The sequence below is a fragment of the Marmota flaviventris genome, unplaced genomic scaffold, assembly GCF_047511675.1.
Source record: "Marmota flaviventris isolate mMarFla1 unplaced genomic scaffold, mMarFla1.hap1 Scaffold_44, whole genome shotgun sequence".
NCBI classification, from domain to species: domain Eukaryota; kingdom Metazoa; phylum Chordata; class Mammalia; order Rodentia; family Sciuridae; genus Marmota; species Marmota flaviventris.
Window position 1 is genome coordinate 1,772,800 of NW_027288268.1, and position 10,638 is coordinate 1,783,437.

General features: G+C 42.9%; 1 pseudogene; it reads right to left on the minus strand.

Annotated features, from left to right (window-relative positions):
• Window positions 1-9,507: 9,507 nt before the first annotated feature.
• On the minus strand, window positions 9,508-9,654 carry LOC139704208 (small nucleolar RNA SNORA70; annotated as a pseudogene).
• Between the last annotated feature and the right edge of the window lie 984 nt (window positions 9,655-10,638).

The window sequence follows — 10,638 nt, forward strand, 5'->3', positions numbered from 1 at the left end:
GGACATGACCAATGATCGCGGAGGCCAGCCTGTTGCACCATGCTGAGCCAGCAGTGTCTGGGCTTGGCTCCTTGAGCTGGGTTCAATATATAGAGTCCCTTCTTAACTGAAATTGACACTTTTCCCATTGTCCAACCTCTGTGGACAAGTGAGTGGGCACTTCAGGGTCGGAAGGTGCTGTGCCCGGGGGCCCAGTTCCCAGCAGAACTCCTAGACACTCACCAGGAAGGTCCCAGAAACTGCCATCTGGCTCTGTCTACCAGAAAAAGCACAAAGACCCTTCAACCACCACAGCCTCCTGGAGACCCCAGGAGTAGCGGGATGGAGGAGGCTCCCTCCTTGGCCCAGTTCTTCAGCAGGCATTTCTGTGAGCACCTTCTAGTTTCCCACTAGGCGCTGCACAGGCACCACCCCTTCTCCTAGAGAAGTTGTAGTCTAATAGAAACAGACAAATTTTAAAAGGAAGGAAATGAATAAACAAGATGATTTCAAAGAAGAAAATGCCTAGAATGTGGAAAAGAGAAAGGGTGGGCAGGAGACGGTCATCAGGGGAGGTTACACTGAATAGGTGAGGCCCAAATGAGAGACAAGCTAACAAAGACCCAAGACATGGGAGTAACCATAGGGTTCCAGGCAGCAGGATGGGAGTGCAAAGGCCCCAAGACAGGTGACTGGGAACCGGGAGATGACAGCAAGCGTGTGATCCTGCAGGGCCCTGGTGCCACAACCAGGATTCCAGGCTTTGCTATAACTGCAACGGGAGCCCATGAGAGGATTTTAGGCAGGGGTCAGACTTGGCCTGTTTGTTCAAGGAAGATGGCTTTGGCTGCAGTGAGAGAAGTGGAAGAAAGGGGGTTCAGGATGGTAGCAGGAGAGGACAGCAAAACCCCAGGCAAAAGCAGACAGGGGAGAGATTAACCAGGGGAAGAAATAACTCTGGCCCACAAGCCCAATACACCTGAATCCTCTACTTCAACAAGCAGAGGAGCAGATGTCCCAGCAGGCTGTACTTCTGCTGTCCTTACCAACTTCTTGACCTGAAGTAGAAGTCAGGAGAAATAAATAGCCCAGGGCCCCCCTAAAGGATATGTCTAGGCTAGATGTACTATTATTCTTAAACACAAGGCCTTGTGTTTTGTGGTCTCATGCATGTGAGGCTGAGCTACTTCCCAGCCCCGAGTCAGCAGCTTTATTTGCAACCAAGAATCAAGTGGTAACAGTTGGGCGCAATGGTACACACCTGAAATCTCAGCTAATGGGGAAGCTAAGGAAGGAGGATCACAAGTTTGCAGATAGCCTTAGCAATACAGGGGGATCCTGTTTCAAAATTACAGAAGTAATAAGTGCTAAGATGGAGCTCAGTGGTACAATGTCCCTGAATTCAATCTCCAACACTGGAAGAATAAAAACAAAAGTGGACTTTTACTCAATAAGCAGGGGAGTTCAAAGATGATGAAATATCTGCTGCATTGTAAAAAAAAATATGATCCTGTTGAAGAGTATGTGGAAGACCTGGGCAAAGTGGTGCAAGCCTGTAATCCTAGAGGCTCAGGAGACTTTGGCAGGAAGATGGTGAGTTCAAAGCCAGCCTCAGCTTCGGTGAGATGCCAAGTAACTCAGGGAGTCCAGTCTTTAAATAAAATACAAAAACTGGTAGGTATGTGGATGAGCGACCCCCTCTCCCCCACAAAATAAAAGAGTATGAGGAAAAATTCATAATTAGTAAAATGAAGACAAAGTAAATAAAAAGTTGAGAGAATTGCCAAGTCCAGGAAAAACACAAAGTGCAACAAGAAAAGACATACGACTGTGGTGCACTGAGTGGACACCACTGTGCGTGGCAAAACTGCTGCTATTTCATACAGACTCTGGATTCCAGATTGTACCCCTGACATTTCTGTGCCAGGATTTCAGCCTTGCAGTGTGTCAATGCTGCCACTCCAGAGCCAAGGATAGATCATCCTCCTCAGCCCTGTTCACTGTCTTAATGTTACACAGACACATCTCATCAATTGGGCCAAGCTACAAGTCCTGGCTATAAGAGAGGCCAAAATTTTGCAGTTCCCATGGTGGGGAGGTATTTGCTATGGATACAGTCTATCCCAAACTTATGTGCTGAAATCCTGGTACTCTGTGGTGATATTAAGTGGTGTGGCCTAAACTGGGAGCAATGGCACATGCCTCTAATCCCAGCTACTCTGGAGGCAGAGGCAGGAGGGTCACATTTTGAGACCAGCCTCGGCAACTTAGTGAGACCCTCTCTCAAAATATAAAGGGCTGGAGATTTAGCTCAGTGCTAGAGTGCTCCTGAGTTCAACCTCCAACACCCCCAACAAAAAGGAGTTGAGTCCTGGTGTGAGGCCCTTAAGTCATGGTGGTGCTTCCTTGAAGGGAATGCTGTTCTCCTGGAGTGAGTTCTCAGGAAAGAGTTGTAACAATATATGAGCGCAGCGCCTCCACCTCATGGTGACTTGCAGCTTTCTGATGTACCCTCTCCTTCTTACATGCACTTCTTCCATGATGCCATCTGCCATTAGTCCCTCACCAGAGGTTAAACTGATGGGGCTGTCCCATCTTGGATATTCAAGTTCTAAAACTGTGAACTCAATAAACCTCTTTGCTTCATAAGTATCTAGGTCCATGTATCTAATTATAAATACAGCCTACTATAGTGTTATTGTTTCTGCCTTCTCCTAAGACTATTCAACATACTAATAGCTGACCTATGCATGGAAAGCCATTTAACAGCTGGGCCTAATGAGAATGAGAGAAACTGCATCTACTTCTTTCCTCATTTACTCTCTGATGTTAGTAGAGAACATCCCCCTGAGGCTTCCTTGCAAAGAGATGCAAAGAGTGTTGGAGTTTTTGAAAATGCACATCTAACTGGGCACAGTGGTGCACACTTGTAATCCAGCAACTCAGGAGGCTGAGGCGGGTGGAATGCAAGTTCGAGGTCAGCCTGGGCAATTCAATGAGACCCTGTCTCAAAAATAAAATTAAAAAAGGCTGGGGGATGTGGCTCAAAGGTAAAACAACCTGATTCAATCCCCGGAACCAATCAATCAATTTCTCTCTCTCTCTCTCTCACACACACACACACACACACACACACATACACACACACAAAGGAAGAAAGAAAGAAAGCAAAGAAAAGAAAATTCACATCTAAACCTGTATCTAATGTACTATTTTACTTAAATGATGAAAGAATTCTGAGTTTGAAATTCATTTTCCTTGGAATTTGAAACATCTATCCATTTTCGTATAGCTTTTAGTGCTTCTTTTGTTTTTGAAAAAGTCCATGGTAAATCTGTTCTTTGATCAGTATGTAGCATTTTTCCTTCTGGTGAGGTTACTTCTACTTCTGGAGGCATTTTGTTTCATTTTGTTTTTTGAGAAAGGGTCTCTCTACATTGCTCATGCTGGTCTTAACTCTCCAGCTTAAGTCATCCTCCTGCGTCAGCCTCCCAATTAATCGGGATCACAGGAGCATGATTGGCATGAGTCAAATGCCAAAGGCTGCAGCTCATTAACTGGCTCTGGAGCTCCTCTGTACAAATCCATCCCAGGAAGCTGCATCCTTCTCTTTGGAATTTGCCTGAAGTCTAGTCCACATCCTCGCTTGCTTGCTGAAGATTGGGTCATTTTCTTCTTTTGGGACTGCTATTCCTATGAAGAAGACCTTCTTTGGCTAGAGTGTCAGGGAGGTTGGACCTCCAAATTCTTAACTGCAAAAACATATTTCTCCTCCCTTCCTCCAAACACTGCTTTCTTCCCCAACTTACCTCTCCACAATGAGCCATGAAAGACCACTAGCAAAGTCCCTGCTGCCTGGCAGCTCAAATGTGCTTTGGTGGCAATGAGCATCATCCCACTCTTGCCTGACTCTGAGCTGCTTATTTGTTGGGGAAAAAAGAAAGAAAAAAAAAAAAAAAACACATGTAAAACAGAATCTCAGAAACCTCCAGTGCAAGCTCTTACATGACTTTAGCCTAACTGCAACTTCTTCACCCCTGTTTCCCTTTTTGCATGCCACTCCCATTTTGAATGACTGGCCCTTCTCATGGCCTTTGCCAGTGCCATCCACTGCTCCCTTTGGTGGTACTAAAGCATACCACAGGAGTATTTCCAGACCCTGGAACAGGTCTGTACAAACGGATGACTCAGATGAATTTTTTAGTTAATTTTATTTATTTTTTGTTAATTTTATTTGGTTTTTTGAGAGGAAAGTAATTGATCAGAGCCATGTCTGGGTTCTAATTCCAGTTGGTAGCTGCAGAAAGTAGATTGAGAAACTTGAGAATTTGACTGACCATGTGGATCTGTTTTCAAAGCCCAATCTAAAGGAAAATTCATTCCTGTTGGGCTGGAGATGAAATGAAAGGATGTGAGGGAGGGTTCACCTGCTCACTGAATTTGCGGTGTTACTTCCTCCACCTTGGGAACTTCTGGAAATACTCTGATCACAAAGAGTGGAAAGAAACAGAGGAAGAGAGAAAAGACCTGACAAAACACCAGAGCTCCAACCCAACTGGGTGAATTCCAGAAGAAGAATCTGTCCCTTCTCCCAACCCTGGCCCTGGGCACAGCTACCTGCAAAGTCAGCCTGGACCCCAGCAGGTGTGCTGGGGAGGGCTTCTTAAGAGCAAAAAACCTAAAACATGGCTTCTCTATGAGATGCAAGCAGAACCTTAGAAACCTGCTGGAAGAGGCATGTGCTAAACCAGCACATTTCCCAGGGGCCAAGCTACAGCCTTCTGGGCTGCCATCCCAGTCCCTGGAAGGATGCTCTAGGGACCCTGCTGCAAGAGCAGAGGAAAGTGGGGGTGGATGATCCCTTCCCTCAGCATTGAGGGAGGATAGCTAGGACTTCCCAAGACATTTCTGGGGGACCAATTGGAGGCCAGTACTAAGGGATAAGGAACAAATAACTGCCACTGCTGATCAACAAAGAGAGAGAGAAATTTTGAAGATACCCAAATGTGGAGAGCAGTGACACTGAATGGGAGAGCAGTGTCTGAGATTGGGGTCTCTAATGACCTCATGGCTGTTGCACGCCTGGTGCCTGGGAATGTTCCTGTGCATTCAGCACAGGATGCTTAGCTGCTGTGGCAATGCCCTGTATGAGGAGGCTCTGTGCAAAAGTCTTATCGGCCTCAACCTTAAACTCAGGCACATAGCTCCAGGGCATAGAGGAACTGTCCTGCTACACAACCACAAAATTCCATTTCTGAGGTTGCCTGTTTACCTGTCACTTTAAACAATAAATTTTCTTGAGCACTGCACAAAGCCCTTAACATTGCACATTGCAACTGTGGATTGCAACTGTAGAAAAGCTGCATAAATGTTTCTAGCCCAGTTACTGTCTGAGTACAAAGAATAAGGCTTGTGTAGTCTTTAACCTGAAAATTAGACATGTATAAATAAAGACTGCTGGCTAACTCTTTAAATATGCTTCTCCATCAGAGAGAAGCACTACAACTGATCCCAGCAATTAATCTACAAAATCTGCATGTGTGGGTATTTTATTTTCTATTCCCCATCGCCCCTGGACAGAACCTGCAAGAATAGCACATTGGCCATGGCACTAAAACACATAAGAATGGGCACAGGGAAATGAGAGGGATCACAGGAACGTGCTTTTAGAACAGGAAGGACATGGCAAAATATGTGATGGAACCAAGAAAAGGAAGAGACAAAGAAAGCAAGAAAAGAATTCATCCTCAAGAATTCAGGTCAGGAAATGAGGAGCTAGGGAAGAAATCATAAGAGGGTGTTCAGGGGAAGACACCTTCTGGCAGGGAGCTGGCCCCAGTCTCTGGACCAGGTCTGCCCTCCTCTAACCCCGCCAGGTTCAAGGGCAAAGTTTAGTAGGCAATGCTAGTGAGGTACTGAGCAGAGCAGGCTAGGTCCAGAATTGAGGTAGGGGAGGGGGCGACCCATGCAGAACTGCTTGATCCCTCTTGTCCCAAACAAGGCATCCTTGTCTGGAGACTGCTGAGGACCTGGCTCATCTCATCAAGGGCATTGGTCTAGACTCTGGGGATTCCATCACCTGGTAGGCAAAAAGGATGTGATCAGAGTAGGAGGGGAGAGCATTGCACTTGTCCAGACAGACAATAACACTGTGGTTGCAACCTCCTGCCTCCAGTTGTGACCTCCTGCACCTGTTGGTCTCCTCAGTAGGGTCGTGTCCACTGAGGGGGATGTGCCAACCTCCCCCAGCCTCCAAACAGCAGATCTCCACGTTCTCCCGTTCCACACACCCCGGGCTGAAAAAGCCCAACATTGGGCATTATGTGGAAGAGGGTGCTGGGAACCCACAGAGACCCTCACAGTTGTGATTTCTACCAAGCGTTGGAGCCTGTGCCTGGGTTTGGTCTCCTTGGATATGCTTGCACACAGTAGGGGGTCCTGGAGAGACCAGAGGTTGCCAACATTAGTGTTGGGATGGAGACCACAGGGCCTGAGGGCAGGCCTTCAGGGAGAAGTGCAAGCAAGTAAGAGGGCTTCAGAGGAAGCAGATGGCCCAGGATAGGTGGCCCAGGACAGATGTCCTGGGGCAGGGGTGGGACCAGAGCCCACCCACTTCTGGTATCACCAGCAAATGCTCACACCCTCAACTAAGCAAAGTGCTGACCAAACAAAGTAACTCAGTCTTCCAAGACCCCAGTTGCTCAGGGCCTGGCCTTTGGAGTTCTTTATTCAAATCCCAATACCCAGAGCAGGAGCAAGACCTGGGATTCAATGCACAATGATCCTGATCTTGGTCTTAGTGCCTTAAACCAGTGGACAGAGGTGCCATTTGCATAGTGTGTAAAATATATATATCAGGAAATGATATGGGAAATTCTTATGGGAAATTTTCCCATAAGAAAATTTACTAAAATAGTGCCTGAAACATAAAAAAATTAGTTATTTTTAAATTATAAGTTTAAATTCCACCCTCATGGTACCTTCCATCATACTCACATCATCTCTGCCATCCTGTTTTAAATTACAGGCAACATCCGGGCAGTGCTTTCCTTCCAGGGACTTCAATGATTCTATGTAGAGTCAACTTTGCACTCTTCCTTCTACCATCTCTACCTTCCCATTCCCAATGTATGGGATTCTCTCCAACTGTCCTAAATGTTCTCCAGTATTGTGCATCTTCAAGTGCAAAACCTCAATAGTTCCCTACTACCTACCTACCACAGGATTAGGGGATCCTTTTCCATCCAGAGAAAATGGCCACAAGGAAGCTCCCACCAAAGCCACAAAGTTTGAAGGAGAAGATGGAGTTTAACCTGTTCTTTGAGGGAAGGGTAAGAATGCAACAGGCAGAAATTAAGAGAAAAAGGCAAAGTAAATGCTGTGAGAAAAAGGGCAGTGTATTCCACATCACTTCACGGGTATTGACAAGTAAAAAAGAATACTGATTATAGCCAACTAAAGGGAATGTGGAAAAAGGAATGAGTGAAAAGAGAGGGAGAGAAACACTTACAGGATACAGAAAAAAGAAATTTAAATAGATACAAAGGGAGAATGAGTGACTAAAAATGCCAAAATGAAATTAGAAAAGTGGACTAGAAAAAACAAGATACATACATAAACAGGCATCTTCCCAATTGTTTTTATGTTGTTCTTTTTGCAGAAATGGGGATTGAATCAAGGAGTGCTCTACGACTTAGCTACATCTCCAACCTTTGTTCTTGTTGTTATTGATTTACATTGAGACAGGGTCTTGCTAAATTGCAGAGACTGGCCTCAAACTAGCGATTCTCCTGTCTTAGTTTCCTGCATCACTGTGATAACAAGCATGCACCTCCATACCCGATAGAATTGCCACCTTGTTTGCAAAATTTTAAATGAGCAGAAGTACTCCTTAATGTTTAGCTTAGGAGATAATGACATCAAGGTGCACAGCAGGTAGGCAGATTTGAGAGTTTCCAACTCTGGATTAGAATATCAATAAAAATAAAAGACCTGATATTTCAGAGGAAAGAGTCCTTTGTTGGTTCTGACTTAACAATACCCTATCACCCACTACTTCCTCCCCAAGGCTTAGCTCCAGGAATTGCTCCAGCAAACAGCAAGTTTTTCCCCCTCACCCTATTTCCCAAAGGACTCACCCACACTCTAAGCTCAATCATCTCCTATGCTGAACAGGATCACACCATTTCACAAGAGCATCACTTTCCAAATAACTGCAAATCTCTGACAACCATGACTGCTTCATGTGTCATTTGTCTCTCTAAAGGAATTTAGGGTACTAGTAAAGCAAAATGAGCTCTCTAAAATACTTGCTAAATGATATTACCTCAGCTCTTCAAACCTGATCCTAGGTAGAGGCCTACTGATATGATTACACTATGGTGCATCCTTCTCCATAAGTGAGAATCTTCAAATACTTATTGACTAAGAGTAGGAACAGCAGTTATGATAAACCATCCATTCAGTCCTACAAGTGATGAAGGACATAGAGCAGGTTTTATATGGGACAATCACTATGTATAAGGTGATTCTGAATTATTTCAATGATATTAAGATTGCGGAAATTGTGCCTAAAATAATTGAGTTTTGTTATAAATGATGAAAATTCAAATTATGTAATTAAAACAACTTTATAAAATACATTACTGCATATTAGCTCAATTTAAAATTTGTCAAGTTTGATTACTGAAGACATTTGTGTATATATGTAAGCACGTGATCAATTACACTAATGCATAATTATTAAAAATACTAGGGATGAGCTAACAGAAAAATACAGGTTCTTCAGTTTCAAATAAAATCATACCTGACATACAAGAAAAAGGCAGTTTATGTTGCTGCTAAAATGGGAAAGACTATGAATCTTTCATAATAAAGGTGGTGACAATCCCAGCTTACACTTGTTATTAACCATGTGCCAAGCATTATTAACTGAGTATTAACCTGTTTTCTTATCTGCAATATGGTATATTATATATCTCATAAGGTTGTGTGAGGATTAAACCAGAAATGCAAAACTTCAGGAGTTGCAATAGGTAAGTGATCAATAAATAGTTCCTATTGTTACCATTTGGGACAGTGCAACCAGGTACCCAGGTTTATTGTGACCACCCCAAATAAGATTGAGGCTGGTAGAGAGAGAAGCGTCAAGTACAAGACCCACTACTTTTGCAGGGAATGAACACAAAAGTGTATTTGACCTTATGACCTTAGGGCTTTGTTATTAAGAGCCCACATTCTCAAATCATAGGTATTAGATATGAAATTCAATTTTAGAGTCAAATAAAAATGTTATCTTGACTTTGAAAGAAAAATAGAAAGTACCATGGGCTATGGTGAATGAGGAAACCCAAGTTCGAACTTAAGGTAGCTATTACTACTAATGCCCTCATTCTGAAGCTTGGAGAGTTGCAAATGATGGCATGGCCAATATCTTCTTTGACCAGTGTTATAAGACTTCTCAAAAACAACTTAAATACTAGTCTGGAGACCAGAGCACAAAAATAGATAAGAGAAATAGGGAGAGGATGATGTATACAAGGTCCCTTAGAGCAACGCAAACAACACAAACGAGGAATGAGTTGTATACATAACCAGGGAATCTGCTTTGGAGGTCACTGTATGCTGAGCTTCCATCAGAGAGATGATAAGTGAAGTGGGCTTAAGTAGCTGTGGCTAATTTAACTAGATGTGAAACAGTATGTCTTCAAAATGTAATGGAAGGTTTGGAGCATATAATGTGGAAAAAGGAGATTCAGATAACATAACCTTATAAATGACTAATCATTCTGTGAGTTTTCCCCACCAAAGATGGCTATTTATCTTCACAATAAAGAGTCATGCTGCATCTTGAAAACAAAAAGAACTATTAATTAAGTATGATAACCGTTCATAACAGCAATCCTTAGAATAAATTTTTAAAGTTAGAAGAGCCTTTTCACATGAATAATAGCTCCTTAAAATCCCCTGGATTTTTCTACTACAATGTGGCCACAAGAAGCCTTAAATTTTTTTTTTAATTTATCATTTTAAGACTTATATACAGCAGAATCAAATGTAAGTTATTGGGAAAAAAAAATGTACCATGGTCTACGGTGAATGAGGAAACCCAAGTTCCAACTTAAGGCAGCTACTACTATGCTGTAGAACTGCCACAGGGAAGGCTGGCCCAAGAAGGAAGCCTACTAATATTAAAAGAAGCTAGAGACCTGCATTCTTATTTAAAAGTATAATTTCAAAACCTAACTCCCACATAAATATTAAGGAGGCTAAAACAAAAAACTCTTGGCAAGCCATTTTCCAAGACCCTGGGCTTACAAATTCTATGCCCAACCACACTAGCATTTTAATGGCATTCATAATCTTCTCAAGTCCTAATTTTTCCCTACAATTTTGCTTTGTGAAATTTGCCTCAGCTTATGGAAGCAGAACAAATGAAACATAAAAATGTTAAAAAAATACACTTTCTGTATTTTCATTTTCTTGACCCGATTTAGGAATATTCCCAAAACAGGCACTGGAGAGTAAATCAAAGTAGTACTATAAGTAAAACTCAAACTCCTTAACAATAAGTTTTATTTCAAATAAAATATTTCTATAACAACTTCTGATCAGAAATACATTAACTGAGAATAACTCACTTGTAATGAAAAGAAGACT